The sequence below is a fragment of the Astatotilapia calliptera genome, chromosome 11, assembly GCF_964374335.1.
Source record: "Astatotilapia calliptera chromosome 11, fAstCal68.1, whole genome shotgun sequence".
In the NCBI taxonomy this organism is placed as follows: domain Eukaryota; kingdom Metazoa; phylum Chordata; class Actinopteri; order Cichliformes; family Cichlidae; genus Astatotilapia; species Astatotilapia calliptera.
In genome coordinates, this window is record NC_137432.1 from 26,808,379 (window position 1) to 26,828,501 (window position 20,123).

Consider the following 20,123-nt stretch of genomic DNA (forward strand, 5'->3'; position numbering starts at 1 on the left):
ATTCCACTTCACACCTAATTTTTACCAGGAAAACATGAACAACAGTTGATAACAATGATAAACTCAACATTTGACTATGAACCTATGTCTTTTACTCTTAGTGGAGAACTTTTTTTTTTTTTTACGTGTCAGAGATATACAGTTAACAAACAGTCAGGTGAATAAATCAAATCAAATTCATTTTTATTGTCACATCACATGTGCAGGTACATTGGTACAGCACATGTGAGTGAAATTCTTGTGTGCGAGCTTCACAAGCAATAGAGTTGTGCAAAATACAATAATGTAAACAAGCAAAATACAAGAATGGCTACATCTGAAACTAATAAATATATGTACAATATATAATAGTATATGCATTTCTGGATGTGTATACTAAATATTTTTCTACGTGTGTGTGTGTGTGTGTGTGTGTGTACACATATTTTACAAATTAAGTAAACAATAAATAAAATATATAAAAAATATACAGAGCTGAGACATGTGCAAAACAGTGGCATTACTGTACAGTATGGAGTGCATAATGTTAAAGTTCCAGTAGTGAACAACACTGAGACACTTCAACAGTTTAACGTGCACGGGTGAACTCAGAGAGCGTCACACACCCTGTGAGGCACAGCTCTTTATTTATAGGTTACACTGTCAATATGTAAATATGATCAATTTCCTGTTATGCAGGTCCTGATGCTTTCTGGTGTGTAAGCTGTGTGTGTGTGTGTGTGTGTGTGTGTGTGTGTGTGTGTATGTGTGTGTGTGTGTGTGTGTGTGTGTGTGTGTCAAGTCAATTTCTAAGAATAATAAAGATAATGCGAGTCTCCTCTTCACTTTCATCTTTCCCCTGGACAGGGTCATTAGAGAAGTGGCTGACAATTGTTCACCTAGGGCCTTCAGGGAAGCGTTAGTGGCGTTTACCTGGACTCCTACGTCACCAGCGGAGGAATTTAAATTGTCATACCACGTTGCTTTGGGGTGGCCCGTTTGGACCGGCTGCTGAGCGTTTTGTGTGAGTTGGGGCGTTTTTATTCGCGCTCCGTGTGGTGCAGTTTTTGGGACACGTTGGCTGTGGAGTAGCTTTTAGGGCAGTATGGATTGCATGGATAGTCGGTGCACGCTATGTTCATACATATCAAAGCTACGCTAGAAAACACTGTAATAATGAAAATGAAACAAACAAAAATACATGTCATTAATTTACATTCTTCCGAGCAGGGAGTCGCTCTGACTCTCCATGGTCTTCTGTGGTTTAGATTGTCTCTGTTTGTCTCTGAGTCTGCTTCAGTGCCAGACATTGTTTGTGTTGTGGTTGATACTTTACATGAGTGATGTATTCTCTTTTATTGTCTCTCTGGCGGTTCCGGTTGAATTGTGATTCCCTTTCTCTTCCGGGCGGGTTGGGTCAGTCCGTGAGTTAATGGCCACTGCAGGATTTCTTCAGGATGACCTGGTTCACCGAAGCCTCTGGTGAGTAGACTACCAGCGAAGTAAGATAAGATAAGATAAGATAACCTTTATTAGTCCCACACGTGGGAAATTTGTTTTGTCACAGCAGGAAGTGGACAGTGCAAAAGTTATGAGGCAAAAATTAGAATACAATAAGAATAAATACAGTACACAACTGTACAGAATAGAATAAAATAAAATACTATATACAGTAGAATAAAATAAAATAAATATACAATAAGATAAAAATAGAATACAAATACAAATACTATATACAACTGAGTAAAAATACAACGATGACAGAAAGGATTATTGCACTTAGTATTATTGCATATGTATGGATGTGTGTGCTTGATCAGTTAAAGTCTTTATTATGGAGTCTGACAGCAGTGGGGAGGAAAGACCTGCGAAATCTCTCCGTCCCACACCGTGGGTGCCGCAGTCTCCCACTGAAGGAGCTGCTCAGTGCTGTCACAGTCTGCTGCATGGGGTGGGAGATGTTGTCCATCAGGGATGACAGCTTAGCCGCCGTTCTCCTGTCACTCACCACCTCCACTGGGTCCAGAGGGCATCCTAGAACAGAGCTGGCGGGGTATACCCAATCAGCCCTTCCTCCACCAATAGATCACCTAGTCGTCGCGCAAGAGTGCTCCGCACTTCAGCCATTTTTTCTGCTCTGCAAGTGGTGCGGCTTTCTGTTCGTCTTCTAACACATCAAGTGGAATTAGATGTGAGGCTTCATCAGTCATTAGGGCTTGCAGGTGTTGTTGTGCTGCGTTCTTGGCTGCGTTATCCGCGAAATTGTTGCCTCTAGTGATTTCTGAGTCGTCTTTCTGGTGAGCTGCACACTTGCACAGTGCTAGTTGTCTGGGCAACGTAATGACATCTAACAGCTCTTTTAATAGATGTCCGTGCTGGACTGGGTTGCCATTTGAGGTTACCATGCCTCTATTCTGCCATATTTCTTGCAAAGTGATGTACGGCTGCAAAGGCATATTGGCTGTCAGTGTGAATGTTTATATCTTGTTTATATATGTTTATATCTTGACCTTTATTCCACCATCTTCCGGTGCGGAGAGAAGTGTGCTAGGGTTCAATTGCCCACACTGCTCGATTGTAATGTGTGATTGTGAGAGCAGAATGCCTACATATGAGAGCTGTCTTGCATGCGTTAAATAAGACAAGTTTGCTTGCAACAAGATGGAGGTTACAGCATGTGGAACTTTAATAATCAGTGTGTGTCCTAAAACAATGTCAGCTGATTTTTTAACTGCCTCTGCTGCAGCGGCACAAGCTTGTACACATGTTGGTATACCGGACGCAACCGAGTCTAACTTACAGGAGTAAGATGCGAGTGGGCGTTGTTTTTCCCCGAAAGCTTGCGTTAGGACGGCTTTCATGTAACCGGCCGCGCCGTCAACATGCAAATAAAAAGGTTTTTCATAGTCTGGCAATGCTAAAACTGAGCTTGTTTGCAGGGCAAGATAAAATTAAGTTTTAAGTCGTTAAATGCTTTATCTGCCTCTGGTGTCCATCCTATTTCATCTTTCAGTGCCAAGTGTTTACCATAGATTAGGTTTTGCAAAGGTTGGGCCACCAGTGCGTATTCAGGTATCCAACATCTGCAAAAATTGCAGAGACCTAAATAACTCATCATTTGTTGTTTTGTGACAGGTTTAGGAGCGTTCTGTACAGCTACTTTTCTGCTGTCTAACAACTGTCTGCCTTGTCCTGTTAGTCTGTGGCCAAGGTACGTCACTTCTTGGCTCCACAACTGTAGTTTATGCTGTGAGACTTTATGGCCTTGCTCTGCTAGATGTTGCAAAACTGTCAGTGTGTTTGCTTTGCAATCTGCCTGTGTGTTGCCTGTAATTAAAATATCATCAACGTACAGAAGGAACTTCCCTGAGGCAGGAAGCGTGCAAAGTGACATGGATTGTCTTAGAGCCACTGCATATAGAGTGGGGCTATTCTGGAACCCCTGAGGCAACCTTGTATAGGTATACTTCTGGTTGTCAAAAAATAGAATCCAAATAGCTTTTGTGAGTCAGGGTGCAGCGGTACAGAGAAGAAAGCATTGGATAAGTCTATTACAGAGAACCACTGTTCTTTTGGTGTCATTTGATTTAAAATGGTGTGTGGATTTGCTACCACAGGTGGGATTTGTTCTGTTATGTCATTTATTGCTCTAAGGTCATGTACTAGTCGATATTTCCCCGTGTTTGCTTTTTTCACTGGGAAAATCGGAGTATTACAGGTTGCTTCAGTTGTTTTTACTAAAATGCCTGCCTTTTCCATATCTGCGATCACTGGTCTGATCCCTGTTTTTGCTTCTGTGCTCAAAGGATATTGTGGTTTAACTGGCGTATAAGTTGTGGTAGTTTTTACTTCAACGGGATCTGCTCCTTTAATTAATCCTACATCTGTTGATCCTGTACACAAACTGTCGCTTCTGCAAGTTCCTCTATTCTAATCTAAAGTCACCTTTTTAACAAGAAAATCATTATAAACGCCTATTCCACTAAAAGCTCCAAAAGAAAACAACCACTTTAACCCTTGTATGGTGTTCGGGTCTGTGAGACCCGTTTTCAGTTTTTTTCAAAAGAAAAATTAAACAATTAATTATTTTTTCAACCTGAAATTCATTGGCTTTGGCTTATTTTCTGTGAAGAACATAAATCCGAACTAATTTTCAATGACCTCATACTGTACCTCCCCCCACGCATTTACATTACATACAAGGTGTTCGGGTCCACTGGACCCAGGTCTAATAAAAGTGTTGAAAGTGAAGGTCCTGTGTTCCCACACTCTGTCTTCCTCCTTTCTGGTGCTGCTGATAGTGTTTTCTTCCCCTCCTGCTCCCGCACAAAGTTGCAACATTGTTGAAAATTCAACTATCAACACCGTCTGCTCTTACATTCCCGCACATTTTACCCTCTTTCTTGAGGGATCCAAATTTTATTTTCTCATACCGTGTCCCACCTGCAAATTAGGGGCATAATACTATAAATAAGACTTTGCCAGTGTGGTTCTTTATCACAACTGATCAAGATGGCAAAAGATTATCTGCTGCGAGGGCCATCCAATTGATTTTGGAAGAGAGAAGGGCTTCGGATGATGATGTTGACAAAGAGGTTTCAGAATATTTCACATTTCTGAAAAGTCAGAGTCTGACAGTGACTTTGAAGAAGAGGATGAGGTTGAGCATCATTTAGTAACAAAACAAAGACGAGTACCCCATCTGCAGCCAGCTCCAGGACCAGAACAAGCCCACCAGACAGCAAGTGAAAAAATATGGATGTCAATAACTGGTGAAATTGAATGGTCTTCTTGCCCAAGAAATGAGCCACCCTGCAGAGCTGTTACTGTGATAATCCAGGGCCAACACGGCTGACAGTTACTCATGTGCAGGACATCAAGTCTTCATTTGAGCTTTTCATCCCAGATTCCATCCAGAAAATTATTCTGGATTGCAGTAATCTAGAAGGAAGGTGTGTTTTTGGAGATAGGTGGAAGGAGATGGACCAAATTCATCTAAGAACCCCAAAGGCCTACTTTGGGGTTCTTATCCTTGCAGGAGTTTTCAGGTCCAAAGGGGAATCCACAGAATCCCTGTGGGATGCAGAAACCTTTCCGTGCATAAATGTCTCTGGAAAACTTCCACTAAATTTCCAGGATTATCCGTTTTGATAACCGAGACGACAGACCAGCTCGACGGCAGAGAGACAAGCTAGCTGCCATCAGGACAGTGTGGGATAAGTGTGTGCACCGCCTCCCCCTGTTTTACAACCCTGGGCCTAATGTCACCATTGATGAGCAGCTGATCCCATTTAGTTGTGAAACATATTGCTTCACATGTAAATGTGTTGTCTTTCCACTCACTCCACTCGATTATAACTGATTTATTTTTTATAACATTTTATAAAAAAACCCCCAAAAAACGAGAAGCACATTGATTTATAAATGTGATCTAACAAAGGTAAAGGGAAAAAAATAATCATGTTTGCTGTTCATATGGCTTGTAATTGGGATGAAATAAACATCTGTTGAGTAATTTAACATAAAATTGTTTGATAGTGTTAATTTGGAAAGCCAAAACTCTAGCGGGTCCACCAGACCCATGAACACTGGCTGAGTAACAAAAATATGAACACCACACAAGGGTTAATCAATTAAGTTTAAGCATATAAGCAATTACTCCTGCATACATTTCATCATAGCTAAATGCTGCCTAGAAACAACTCCTCTCCCTCCTTCTACGGGCATGCAAACTTCCTGTCACACACACACTCACAGCCCCCACCTTTTCTTTCTCTCACCAACACAGAGCGCGTGGCCGCGGCTCTCATGCACTTCACAACTTCTCAAACTGCGCCACAGCTGGCAGCCAGCTGTGCCTGAGTGACCGAGCCCCAGGCCAAGAGGCCGGGGACACCCCACCTCCGAAGTGGCCCGAGCGAGCCCCAGGCTCGGGTGTGTACCCAGACGCCCACCACCAGACACAAAGAACCACCAACGCACCGACACCTGAGGGAGTCCGCCACTGGCAGGGGAAGTGGCGGTGGATGGAGATAGGCCTCCAAACCTTGGAGGGCCTGAGATGTCCCCAGAGAGGTGACGTCTGATACCCAACCTGACATATAGACACAGACATACAGGCACACACAGATACAAACATCCATTCCCACCCTCATGCTCTCATATGCACTTACTCCACACTCAACCAACGTGGAGACAGACATAAAGAGACGCTGTACACACGATCACACTCCCCAAGCGTACTCTACGAACCGGGTCTAGGTACCCTTGCCCCTGGAGGGGGGAACTGCACCCAGACCCAGGTGGTGTTACCCTTTTCCCTGCGGTGGGGAGAGGCAGACCGCCCCGACTCCGCAGCAGCAGGGAGGCCCCACACTCCAGACCGCAGTCGGACGGCCAACTCCTCCTCCTAGCCCCCCCGCTCCAGCAGGCCGCAGAGAATGGGGGTGAGAGAAGACTCCAAACCTCCCTCCACCCGCTCATTGTAGTGTTGATACATGTGTGTTCTAAGGTGCAATTAAAACCCAGGAGGGCATGGAGCTACCTGCCAGAGAGCAGCAGGTAAGCGCATAGTCCCTCCTGCTAGCCCTCAATGTCTACGTGTATTCAAAATTGAGAGGTGGGCAATGACGCCAGGGGTGAGGTGTACACCCTGATGGTAATTTGGACTCCGTGTATCGTGCCCACCCCCAAGATCCTATATGTATGTGTAATGAGAGTGTGAGTAATGTGAATGTCTAAGTTGTGGGATAAAATCAGTCTTTCTATAGACTTTTGTTAGCGAATAGGTTACTTCCTATTTTAATATACTTAGACCAGACAGACTGTCCTAGCCAATCGTTTTACGCGAAATGTGTCAAGTGTGGAATAATCACCTGGCTTCGCTGTTGCCGGTTGGTCGGGCGTCCTCCTTCAAGCCCCACCGCCGTGGGCCTGTATAAGACGTTGGCCAGGACCCGAATTCACGTCCCCGGACTTAATCCCTTCCGGGAAGGGCGCTCTGCAGAGGCTTCAACGCAGGTTTGCCATGACGTCGGGACTTGAGGAAGGATACCACTGTGAAATGGAGCGTAATATTACTATTAATACCAGTCCATTAGCGGCTTCGAAGGACCAATTAAATGTCAGAGATATACAGTTAACAAACAGTCAGGTGAATAAACAACACTGAGACACTTCAACAGTTTAACGTGCACGGGTGAACTCAGAGAGCGTCACACACCCTGTGAGGCGCAGCTCTTTATTTATAGGTTACACTGTCAATAGGCAAGGCAAGGCAAATTTATTTGTATAGCACAATTCAACAAGGTGATTCAAAGTGCTTTACAGAGACATTAGAAACAAAAACAAATAAAAAGCATGATTTAAAATTGATTAAAACAAGCAAACAAACAAACTAACTAAACACACACATTTCACACCTGTTCGCGCGATCTGAACCCTTATCGTAAGGGGAGCTACCAGTCCTTCTGTGGACGAGCTACTTTCTATTTTAAATTCCCTGAATTTAAAATACTCTCTAGACCCAGCTGGGGAGCTACCCAGAGCTCTAAACCCACTTAACAAACAAACAAACAAACAAAACAGTATATAAAATCAAAACAGATAAAATCAGAACAGTAGATAAAATCAGTAGTTAATGTAAGTTTTGAAATTTAAGCTTAACTAATTAACAAACAAACAAAACAGTATATAAAATCAAAACAGATAAAATCAGAAATAGATAAGATCAGTAGTTAGTGTAAGTTTTGAAATTTAAGCTTAAAAGTGTGGATTTGGTGCTTTATTCAAATGCAGCTGAGAATAGGTGAGTCTTCAACCTGGATTTAAATAAACTGAGTGTTTCAGCTGATCTGAGGCTTTCTGGGAGTTTGTTCCAGATATAAGGAGCATAAAAGCTGAATGCAGCTTCTCCGTGTCTGGTTCTGACTCTGGGAACTGATAAAAGACCGGATCCAGATGACCTAAGGGATCTGGAAGGTTCATACTGGGTCAGGAGGTCATTGATGTATTTTGGTCCTAAACCATTCAGAGCTTTATAGGCCAGCATCAGAACTTTAAAGTCTATCCTCTGACGGACAGGCAGCCAGTGTAAGGACCTCAGAGCTGGACTGATGTGGTCCACTTTTTTGGTCTTAGTGAGGACTCGAGCAGCAGAGTTCTGAATGAGCTGTAGTTGTCTGACTGATTTTTTAGGTAGACCTGTAAAGATGCTGTTACAGTAATCAAGCCTACTAAAAATGAATGCATGGACTAGTTTTTCCAGGTCCTGTTGAGACATCAGATCTTTTATCCTTGATATATTCTTGAGGTGATAGTAAGCTGACTTTGTTATTGTCTTAATGTGTTTTTCTAAGTTTAGGTCTGCATCCATCACTACACCCAAATTTCTCGCCTGGTTTGTGGTTTTTAGATGTATAGATTGAAGTTCTCTGGTGACCTGTAATCGTTTTTCTTTGGCGCCAAAGACTATTACTTCAGTTTTGTTTTTGTTTAGTTGGAGAAAATTGTGGCACAACCAGTCATTAATTTCCTCAATGCATTTACCAAGAGCCTGTACAGGGCCTCGGTCTCCTGGTGACATTGTGATATATATTTGTGTGTCATCTGCATAGCTGTGGTAGTTTATTTTGTTGTTCTTTATAATCTGTGCCAGTGGGAGCATGTAAATGTTAAACAGAGGGGGTCCCAAGATGGAACCTTGGGGAACTCCACATGTGATACTTGTCTGCTCGGATGTGAAGTTACCTATTGATACAAAGTATTTCCTGTTTTCTAAGTATGTTTTGAACCAGTTTAGTACAGTTCCTGAAAGACCTGCCCAGTTCTCCAGTCGTTTGAGTAATATGTTGTGGTCAACTGTATCAAATGCTGCACTGAGATCCAGTAAAACTAGGACTGACATTTTTCCACTGTCTGTGTTCAGACATATGTCATTAAACACTTTTGTCAGAGCGGTTTCAGTGCTGTGGTTCTGTCTAAAACCTGACTGGAAGGCATCGTAGCAGTTATTCTGTTTTAAGAAGTAATTGAGCTGTTGAGAAACTGCTTTTTCAATGATCTTACTTAAAAATGGGAGATTTGAGATCGGCCTGTAGTTTTTCATTTGTGTCTTGTCAAGATTGTCCTTTTTCAGTATAGGTTTGATTACAGCAGTTTTTAGTGGTTCTGGAAACACACCTGACATTAAGGAAAAGTTGACGATCTGTATCAGGTCTGACTCCAAAGTCTTTGAGACCTTTTTGAAAAAACTTGTTGGCAGGACATCTAAACAGCAGGAGGAGGAGTTCAGTTGACCTAAGATGTCCTCCAGGTCTTTGCTGTTAATCGGGTGAAACTGTTTGTGTTTAAACAGTTTTTCGGTGGACACAGTACATATCCTGGATCTGCTGTTGATGTACCATATGTAAATATGGTCACATTTCCTGTTATGCAGGTCCTGATGCTTTCTGGTGTGTAAGCTGTGTGTGTGTGTGTGTGTGTGTGTGTGTGTGTGTGTGTGTGTGTGTGTGTGTGTGTGTGTGTGTGTGTGTGTGTGTGTCAAGTCAATTTCTAAGAATAATAAAGATAATGCGAGTCAACTTCTGCGGATGTGTATTTCTGTGCTGATCTCTTGCGGTAAATGTCACAGGGTGAACTTTCTGCAGAGTTGGTACATTGTATCTGGTGAAATATGTGAACATAAGCAGAACATAACATTTGAAGCATAATCAAATAAAACAGTAAAAACTCTATAACATTACGTGTGCAATTGATAGATGACCTAAGGTACTATATTATCTTTCCTCTGTCTCTGATGTGAAACAAATATTTTGTTGTGGGAGTTGGCTGTGGATATGGATCTCAGTCGACTACTTCATCAAATCTTCTGTTTTCTTTTATTTGTAAAAATGTTTGAAAAGAGGACTGATCAATGAAATCTCTCACCTTTGACTGTTTTCAGTTGTATAACAAGGCTTTGTCTGTCAGGCTTGGATGCTGCGATATTGTTCCATAATGGCCAACTCATTTCCCTGATGATGATACTTGAATACAAAGTCTACAAAGATCTTTTCAGCTCCAGTTTTTGCTGACTTGTTGGGTGAAATGATTCATAGCAACTACAATGTACTTATATCCTCCATTACAAACTTCCAGATCCAGATCCAGTGATGCTCTATTCGACTTGTTTGGAGGTTTCTGTTCCAGGCAGCTAATGATCACCTAATAATCCATATCTCTTTGCATATGTGTTATTGATCACGCTGAGTGTCTGTTCTACTCTAAGATGACACTGTGGATTTTATTCGCTTGTGTTCTACATCCAGGGCTTCCAGAATATTACATCTCCTGGAAGTCACAATATTCAAAAATGGAAGTTAACGAAATTAATTATCAATATAATCCACAGTTGCTTGTTGTATTTAAAAGTTAAACTTTAAAGTGTTGATTGTGATCATGAGTTACTGCTATGATAAAGACTATTTAACTTAGACAGTAGGACGTTATTTCAAGGATTTTCCAGGATTGCTTACTATCATAATGTCACACTCCATTAAATCCAGGCCTGAAGGAAGATGCAGTATTACAATTGTACTACAACAACAACAACAACAACAACAACAACAACAAACTCTTGCTCCCGACTCTCAGTCTGATGCTTGGTCAGGAATCCCCCCCCCCCCCCCCCAAAAAAAAAAAAAAAAAAACCAAAACCAAAAAAACAACAACAAAACCTGATCACTTTTTGGTTTAAAATACACAGTATGTGATGATAAAAATGTTTAAGCAGTAATAGACAAAACCAGCTCATTTTTCTGATTTGTAATCTACTTCAAGCATGGCAAATTAACAGGGTGTAAAAAGTAAACAGTAAACGTTAGAGCAATCAGCACACAAAATAACTTGTTAATTATAGTCTGACAAAGATAATACAAGAAGTTTCCTTGTATGTTATGATAAAAGGATAAAACCATTTGCCACACACTGAGTAAGGACATGTTCAGCCTGGACAGTTGTTCTGTGAGGAAGCATTCAGAAATCGGCTGCTTTATCACAGTTCTGCTTTGTAAAATTGAAATGTGTCTAAAAGACAATCAAACACAATTTTTTTACTGCCAGATTCTGACTAATCTATTACTGGCAAGAATCTAAACCACAACTGGCTGTTGGCAAAAACAGAAAAACAGAAAAATTCAAGCAGTATTCTAACACTTTTTAGATTCAACAAATAACACGGTTAATAACAAGGCTTTTTTTTCTTCAAGAACTTGTAAAAAAGATACAAGTCTGTGCCTATAAATGTCCTGCTGACTAATGTACTGTGACACAATCTCTGTGCAGAAATGCAATGATAAACCAGAAATATTGGAAACTACAACGTAAAGGGTGCTTTTCTATTCTTTATGCCTGTAAGATGCTTACATAAATCCAAGAGCTGGCCAATCCCTTTTTTTCAGTCTGTATGCCTCAAGCCTTTTGCTTTGTTACATTATCGAGGACCCAAATGTGGTTCTAAACATTTGGAATCAGGACTCAAACATGTGCTTAGAAGTAAAGTATACATAGATCATAAAAAATGAACTTATATGTGACTGTGAATTTTCCCAAATACAAATAAAAATCCTTTGATTGTTTTTAATCAGATCTTTTGTTTTGTCTTTACAAGTGTTTCCTGCTGGATTAAGAAGACTAATATAATGGTATAGCTTGAAGACGTTTCACCTCTCATCCGAGAAGCTTCTTCAGTTCTAAGGTCAAATACCATTTGACCTTAGAACTGAAGAAGCTTCTCGGATGAGAGGTGAAACATCTTCAAGTAACTTAAAGAAGTCCAGACGCTTTTCTTTGCAAGCTTCTTTGACTACGATGACCTGGATGACTGAGAACCTTCAGAGACATAATGGTATAGTATTCACAGTAGCAGCTGCCATGACACCGTATAATAACAAAAACCAATGATGCGTGTGACAGTGGTCTGTTCAACTTTCTGACACCTAAAGGAAATAATTTTATCTTGTTTTGAAACCAAGCTGTTCCACATTCTTTGAAGCAACATCCTCATTTTCACTTGTTTTGTTTTTTGCTTTTTTTGTTGTTTTTCTTCCCTTTTAGTTAAGGCATTGTATGGTAAATGGCCTGCATTTGTATAGTGCTTTTCTAGTCCCTAAGGACCCCAAAGCGCTTCACACTACATTCAGTCATTCACCCATTCACACACACATTCACACACTGGCGATGGCAGCTACATTGTAGGCACAGCTGCCCTGGGGCGCACTGACAGAGGCGAGGCTGTATGTCTGTCTGCTTTAGAGCCACATGATTTAGACTATCCCACATGTTAATAGAGTTTAACATAGGTGCAAGTGCCTATGCTTGACCCCACTCCCCGAAAACAAACAGAATACAAGGACAGACCACTGGCTGTAAAAATGTGAAAGGAATGAGAGATGTGCATCAGAGATAAATAAAGGCTCATGTCCATATGTGGGTTCCTGGAAAGGGGGATAATGGTAAGTGTTAATGCTGGTAATTTGCACAAACATCTCTGATGTGGTGGATGATTGTCATTACCCAGAAAAACACTGTTGAAACACTCAGATAAAATTATTTCCCTTTGTTAGAGCAAAGATAGGCATTGTTCTAGAACTGAAAGAACCCATCTGCAAACATACAAAGAGGCGACCGACTTTATTGCTTAACACAGAATAGATCTAATAGGCAAGGCCTTATTCTGGCTTTTGGTATAATTTTGAATAATAGAAATTAGAGGTAATGTTGATATGGTGAACTACCATCATTGCAAGCATTGAAATAAGTTTTGTTTTTATTTGCTGCCATTTTATTTTGTCCGCACACATTCAGTTCCAATAATCTCTGCCTATTTTCTGTGCATTCAAAATGATGTTCAAAAGAAATTATTATTATCCACTGACAAAATGTTTTACTTTTTACTTTTTAATTAACATTACAGCTTTATTCTTTGTAAATTTGATAAATTTAACTGGTTGTACTTGTTATCATCTAACTTAGTACAGCAACATTTGTGTGCATCTTAACCTGACCTAACTGCAGTCCAGAAATTTGAACCACTAAAAACATTATTTTATTTACATTTTACAATAACAACAAATTTGTATAACATTTAGTAAATAATGGTTTATTTGCTAAATAAAATTATTAAAGGGATAAAATAAGCTTTTATTAATAATTATTAATGATCCAATAAAATAATGCTTCATATCAACATCATGTGCACTTATGGTGATGCGGCTTAACCTAGTTTTGTACTGAGAATTCTCAGTAGGAGCTGTCATGACATGCAACAATGACAAAAGGCATGGCAAGACAATGACGTGCTTGACTCGGGCCTATTTTCCACTCTGAAGAATAAGGAAAATATTTTTTTTGCAGTCAAACTACCAGCATTTACGCATTCTTTTGTTCAGCACAGTCCCCAAGAGTATTACCAGCAAAGCACCCCCACAAATCATCACACCTCCTCCTCGATGCTTCACTGTGGGAGCCATGCATGTAGACCATCCATTCACCTTTTCTGCATCCCACAAAGACATGGCGGGTGGAACTAAAGATCTCAAATTTGGACTGATCAGACCAAAGTGCACATTTCCACTGGTCTAATGTCCATTTCTTGAGTGTTTTGGTTCAAATAAATATCTTCTGCTTGTTGCTTTTCCTTAGTAGTGGTTTCCTAGCAGCTGACCATAAAGGCCTGATTCACACAGTCTCCTCTGATCAGTTGATATAGAGATGTGTCTGCTACTAGAACTCTGTGTGGCATTTATCTGGGCACTGCTAACTTGTGATATCTGATGCTGGTGACTCTGATGAATTTATCCTCAGCAGCAGAGGTGATTCCTGGTGTTCCTTTCCTCGGGTGGTCCTCATTGTGAGCCAGTTTCGTCATAGTGCTGAATGAATCTTAGGACTGCACTTGGGGACACATTCAAAGTTTTAGCAATTTTCTGGACTGACTGACCTTCAGTTCTTAAAGTAATGATGGACTGTTGTTTCTCGTTACTTAGCTGATTGGTTCTTACCATAATATGAATTCTAACAGTTGTCAAATAGGGCTGTCAGCTGTGTACCAACCTGACTTCTGCAAAACACAATTGATGGTCCCAAACCCATTAAGAAGACAAGAAATTCCACAAATGAACCCTGACAAGGCTGAGCTGTAAAGTTGAAACCATTTCAGGTGACTACATCATAAAGCTCATTGAGAGAAAGCCAAGGGTTTGCAGCAATGCCAAAAAAGCAAAGGGTATCTACTTTGAGGAATCTAAAATATAAAACATATTTATATTTATTTATCAATTTTTTCTTTGGTATAATTCATATAATTGATGTCATCAGTATGTATCTACAGTGCAGAAAGCAGTGAAAATAAAGAAAAAACATTATATGAGAACGTGTGTCCAAACCTTACCACTCGATGGCAGTGTAACCTTGTTTTAGGACAGAAAACCTTCATGTTTACAGTGTCACGTGGGGCATTGTAGTTGCTTGGAAAAGCTGTTGTTGTTGTTTTTTTCTTTTAGAATTCACAAATTAACATGACCTAAAAAAGTAATATGTAACAATGTAACAAAAGTATTAGACTTCAAAGTTTTTTAAGGAAAATGACCAAGTATGAGGTACATCTGTATGTATTTGAGTATTATATCTGTAGGCTAAGCATTTAAGCCTGTAGGAGTAATTTTAACAAATAGAATGACAGTCATGTAGAAAAGTTGTACTATTGATATTCATACATATTCTGATTTTAATAGCAGAAAATGAATTATGAACAAACCATGAACAAATAAGATTTATTACCATACCATAACAGCTTTATTTATAAAGCACTTTAACGTAAAACCAGGGTTCACAAACTGCTGTACATATACAGACTGAGTAAAACCATGAGCTGAGCTCTTCTGGATCATTACATATAGAATCAGGAAGGCTGCTGTTCTGATTAAAAACAACAGAGAACTGACCAGCAGTGGATGGGTTAAAAATACCACCGCTCTGACCGCTCTAACCCTAACCCTAACCCTAACCCAGGAGGATTAACTTTAGTACAAGGAAGGGAAACCTCAAACAAGACAGGCTTATGGTCCAGCCATACAGCATCACAGACCTCTAAGTTAAAGACCGGTAAACCGCGAGTTAAAACAAGATCCCATATTTTTGTGTAGGCACAGACACAGGTTTTGCGAGTGTACACTAAAAGAGAGTAAACTCTAGCACACAAAAAATAGCCTAAATAGCACAAACAAACACAACAGGATCAGGGCTAGATGGCAAGCCAAACACATTGGTGCCATCTTGGGCACAGGACCAAGATACTTGATAGCCATCACGTGGGAACGGCAAAGCTAGACTGTGTACAAAGGGAGGAAATTCAAGATAGAAAGTGGGCCATACAATAAGACAACATCCTCTTGGAGCAAAGAAAACTAAAAGTCAGTGCTTTGAAATGTTCTGGTCAAAACCATGACCTGAAGGGTTCTGGACGAGCTGCCCATGTCAGGAAAACACCAGCATGGCAGAATCGAATGTGTTCCTCTAGGCTGGTGACTAGGACTGGTCAATATAAATGTTTAGTTGCATTTACTGCTTCACAAAGTGGTAAATCAAATATTTAAATAATTGATCATTGCCTCAATTATTTAAAAAAAAAATCCACATTTAGTTAGTTTTGCTTAATATACTCTGAAAACTTGCAGAAAATGAAAAAGAAAACCCACAAAAACATATGAGGTTGTTTTATGATGTATTTATAGGGGACTCTGAAAACTTCCAGAGCTGTAACAAAACATTTCCAGTAGAGGTACAGTTGGAGGTTTAAACACTGGCATGGAAAATGTGAACATGATGATATGCTGCATACAACAGTTTTCTCATGGCAATTTCAAATGATTCTAAATTCCAAGTACTAGGTGAAATTGTTGTGTTACATTTTTCTTTCTTGTCAAGAACGTCTCTTCATAACAACCCTGCTCTGAAGCATGGCCATATTCATATGATTGAGAAACAAACGCCATGACCTGAGATCATTTCTAATGATCCAATGACATGCGATACTTATCTTATCACTGCTTGTCAAGCAGAGAAGAAAAGGTGGCCTTCCTTTCCACTTCCTCCATGTAAAGGTTGGCTACAATAGGTGACACGGGGGAGCCCATGGCACAGCCATGTTTTTGTCTGTAGAAGCCTTCGTTGTATTTGAAGTATGTTGTGTTAAGGCAGAGGTCTAACAGTGTGCAAATCTGATCGGGTGTGAAGTTGGTCCCGTCTTCCAAGGAGCTGTCTTCTTGTAGTCGTTTTCTGACAGTCTCCACGGCCTCCGTGGTGGGTATGCAAGTGAAGAGAGAGACTACAAAGGACACCATGGTTTCATTTGGATCCAGGGTAAGTTTCTGGACCTTGTCAGTGAAGTTCTTGATGTGGTGTGGGGTGTTCCCCACGAGAGGAGCAAGGATGGTGGCAAGGTGTTTTGCAATGTTATAAGTGGCTGAGTTTATGCTACTGAATATGGGTCTGAGTGGGACAGCTTCCTTGTGGATTTTAGGAAGTCCGTAAATGCAGGGTATGGAATCCCCTGGGTAAAGGCGGTGATATGTAAGGCGGTCAATGGTTTTGTCCTTTTCAAAGTCTTGAAGGCAAGCTATAACTTTCTTTTTGTAGCTGCTTGTGGGGTCTCGCTTTAAGGCTTCGTAGGTATTGTTGTCACTGAGGAGAGTAGTGATCTTTGTATGGTAATCTGTAGTGTTTAGGACTAGGGAGACCGAAAAGCAGCGCACATTTCGGTGCTTTATCTCGGTGCTTTTTTTTCCTGAGCTGTGATACACTTCTAGCCAATCATTTTACGTTTCCGAGGATAGTAGGCGGGGCCAGGTACGTACGTTCTTTTAGAGCAGAGCTACAGATTAAAAATGCCCAAGGCGAAGCGGTCAAAAGTCTGGCTGTACTTCACAGCAAAATATGCAAACTCAGCAGCTTGCAACAAGTGCTTTAAGCTGATACTGTGATACTGTCAAAGGAGGTAACACCTCGAATCCGATGAAACACCTGGCGACGCATAGCGTTTTTTTTTTAAAGCCAAGAAATGCACTGTATTTGATAGCTTGCTGCGAGACCTCACACCCAGCGCATCTACTGCGGGTGTGGTGCCTGTTATCAGACCCGGAGTTAGCAACATCCCCAAAAACACAAAGAGGAGAGTCCTGGCCCCTAGCCCTGCCAGTGTAGCAGAAATGATGACGGCAGCAGCAGCCGTTCTTCTCTGTGTGAGTAGCTTAATGTTGTTCGTGTGTAACTTACGTTGAGTAGGCTAACCACGTTATTACATTAATGCAGGTAAGGTGAACTAGCAAACATCATCATAGCTACATGCAGCTGTCTTCTTGTTTGATGGCAGATACTCCCTTCACCCTGGCCAAAAAGGCTAAAATGACCAAAGAAAAAGAGGGAAACGGCTAAACATGAGAGGTTTTTGGATAAAGTTTGTGTTTTTTCCATTGTTTAAGCACTGCTTCCAGCCAAGAGTGATGCCATATATGCCCCATAGCTGCAGAAAAGGCTAACATTGTTATCTTTTTACAAAAACCAGCTGAACATGAGAGGTTTTTGGACCAATTTTGTGTTCTCCATTCTTTAAGCACCGGTTTGAGCACTGTTTGAGCACCGGCACCGTTTCAAAAGTACCGATTTGGCACCGGTATCGGATAAAACCTAAACGATACCCATCCCTATTTAGGACCACGGTGCATCTTCCCTTATCAGCTGGTAAAACGGTGATGTTGTGGTCTTTGCTCAGGGAAGCGACGGCCTTCTTTTCTTGTATTGTGAGGTTGGACGGAAGGACTTTGGCACTGGAGAGGGTGGCTGAGACTTTCATCCTGATTTGCTCTGCTTCTGTCTGTGATAATTTATTAATCCGTATGGCGGATTCTGTGGCTGTGATGAGGTCCACTATGGGCAACTGTTGTGGAGAAAAGGCAAAATTGAGTCCTTTGGCTATTACTCTCTTTTCAGTTTCAGTGAGATTCCGGTCTGAAAAGTTCTTTACCCATTTCTCCTGACTGTCTTCAGGTGTGTTTTCTTCTCTGGGTTGTGTAGGTGTAGGTTCAGAATGAGGAGTGTGTGTTTTTGAAAGCAAGGTGTGAAATTTCCTGCGTTGTCTTTCTTTTCCTTTAGAATGTTGGGCCCGCTGAGCCTTGTCCACAAACTTGTAAACCTCTTCTAAGATTGGAGAGGGTAGAAGGGTTTCCAGTTCCTGCAGAGTCTGGCTGATCTTGATCTGGAGGGCATCTATAGTGAAATGGACCTGTCTTATCCTTTCACTTAAAAGGTGATTTTGTGCTCTCTGTAGAATCAAGTCTGTTCTGTATCCCCTGACAGTGGATCCAAGGCGCAGGCGCAGGGGGAATACTCCCACTAGGTTTAAATCTGGGACTCCCCACCATTTGACCTTAGAACTGAAGAAGCTTCTCGGATGAGAGGTGAAACGTCTTCAAGCAACTTAAAGAAGTCCAGACGCTTTTCTTTGCAAGCTCCTTTGACCATAGAACCATTAAAATACATCTGCAGCTTATCATTTCAGACTGGAGAACTGAAAATAGCTAAAGTTGTTAATTATTAAATTAATTATGTTAAACAACAGAACAGGAACCAAAATAGGAGTTATCTATTCCTTGAAGTTTTATCTATGAGGACATAATAAAAAATCATGTTATCCTTCCCACCAGTTGCACGTAACTTACTGCTAGTTGCGGTGACACTGGTGGTCCTGTGCTGGCCCATGTGTGGATTACCTCTGGCAAACCTGATCTGGGCCACCAAAGGGCCATCATTCTTTGCGGTATGTGAGCCATGTGTAAGTTGTGTTCAGCCACGGGCCAGTTGTAGACACACTGCTGACCCTGTGCTGGCCCAGATGTCAGCCTGATGTGTACCTTAATCAAGCCATGTAATAACAAAATGTGCTGGAACATAATAGTGCAAAAGTAACTGTGACAGTGACATGAACTATGTCATATTTTGAATTATGACATAATTTCATAGTTCAAGCTTCTTTAGGAAGTGACTATGATCAGCAAAGATATCCTAAATGTGGCAGGTGTAGGTTGAACAAGAAACGTGATTATTAATTTTTTATAAAGAAACTTCTTTTCAAATGTAGCAGACCATATGGGAATAGTGTAATCTATATCATGGTTTAATTGTGTGCCTTTGTGGGTCTGATAGACTTAATCCCTTATACTTCCCAAGTGACATCAGCCTAGCACTCACTCATTTTTAACGAGGCAGAGAAACTTCCTGTTAAAACTTATCTACAATTTCTACACTTATTGTGAGCTCAGTGGTTATATGCATGATATCTTTTTAAAAAAACATTGTTGCGTTTGAGGAAGTTCCTTATGTCTTCCCATATGTACAACATACTGTACATTCTTGCATGTAACAGTATGTTGCACCCCTATAGTTATGCGAAAAAGAAAGTAAACCACCTTTCCATTCTAAGGTTTAATCTTTAAAAAGCAAGGAAAATGCAGAAGCAGTGTATGATATGTAAAACTTTGGAATTGAAAGAGGAGTCAGCTTTATCTGAACAAACTACTTCTCTCAGCAGCCGGTTGAGTTGTGGCTTTTTTCTACACGTACCTTCTAATTGCTTCAATGATCAGGGTTTGGAGTTTGAGGCAAACTTCCATTCAACTTCTAATATTTACTGTGGCAAGCTCCTTTGAGCGCTCAGTAAGGAAGACCCATCATGGATTGATGATACCATTCTTGAGTTTAGGGTTCTGAGCTGTGAAAAAGGTTTAGGCATTCAGGGTAGCAATGTCAAGTTGTACCACAGCTATGTTTTACACTTGTAGGTGCCAACCATCTAGTCCAGGGGTGTGAACTCCAGGCCTCGAGGACCGGTGTCCCGCAGGTTTTAGATATCACCCTGTTTCAACACACCTGAATCAAATGATTAGTTCGTTACCAGGCTTCCGGAGAACTTCAAGACATGTTGAGGTGATAATAGTAAAATGAGAATGTGATCAGTTATGTTTTCCCAATATGTTGTTAGACATATGGGAATGCTTCACTGCAACATGTATTTTGGTGTGGCTGTATGCCTTCGTGTGTTTGATAGACATAAT

At 40.8% G+C, this 20,123-nt stretch overlaps 1 long non-coding RNA gene across 1 annotated transcript; it reads left to right on the forward strand.

Annotated features, from left to right (window-relative positions):
* Positions 1-859: 859 nt before the first annotated feature.
* Positions 860-4,230, forward strand: LOC145431948 (uncharacterized). The gene is made up of 2 exons (XR_013912281.1): positions 860-1,003; positions 1,401-4,230. It is a non-coding gene; the product is annotated as an uncharacterized LOC145431948 (long non-coding RNA).
* The last annotated feature ends 15,893 nt before the right edge of the window (positions 4,231-20,123 follow it).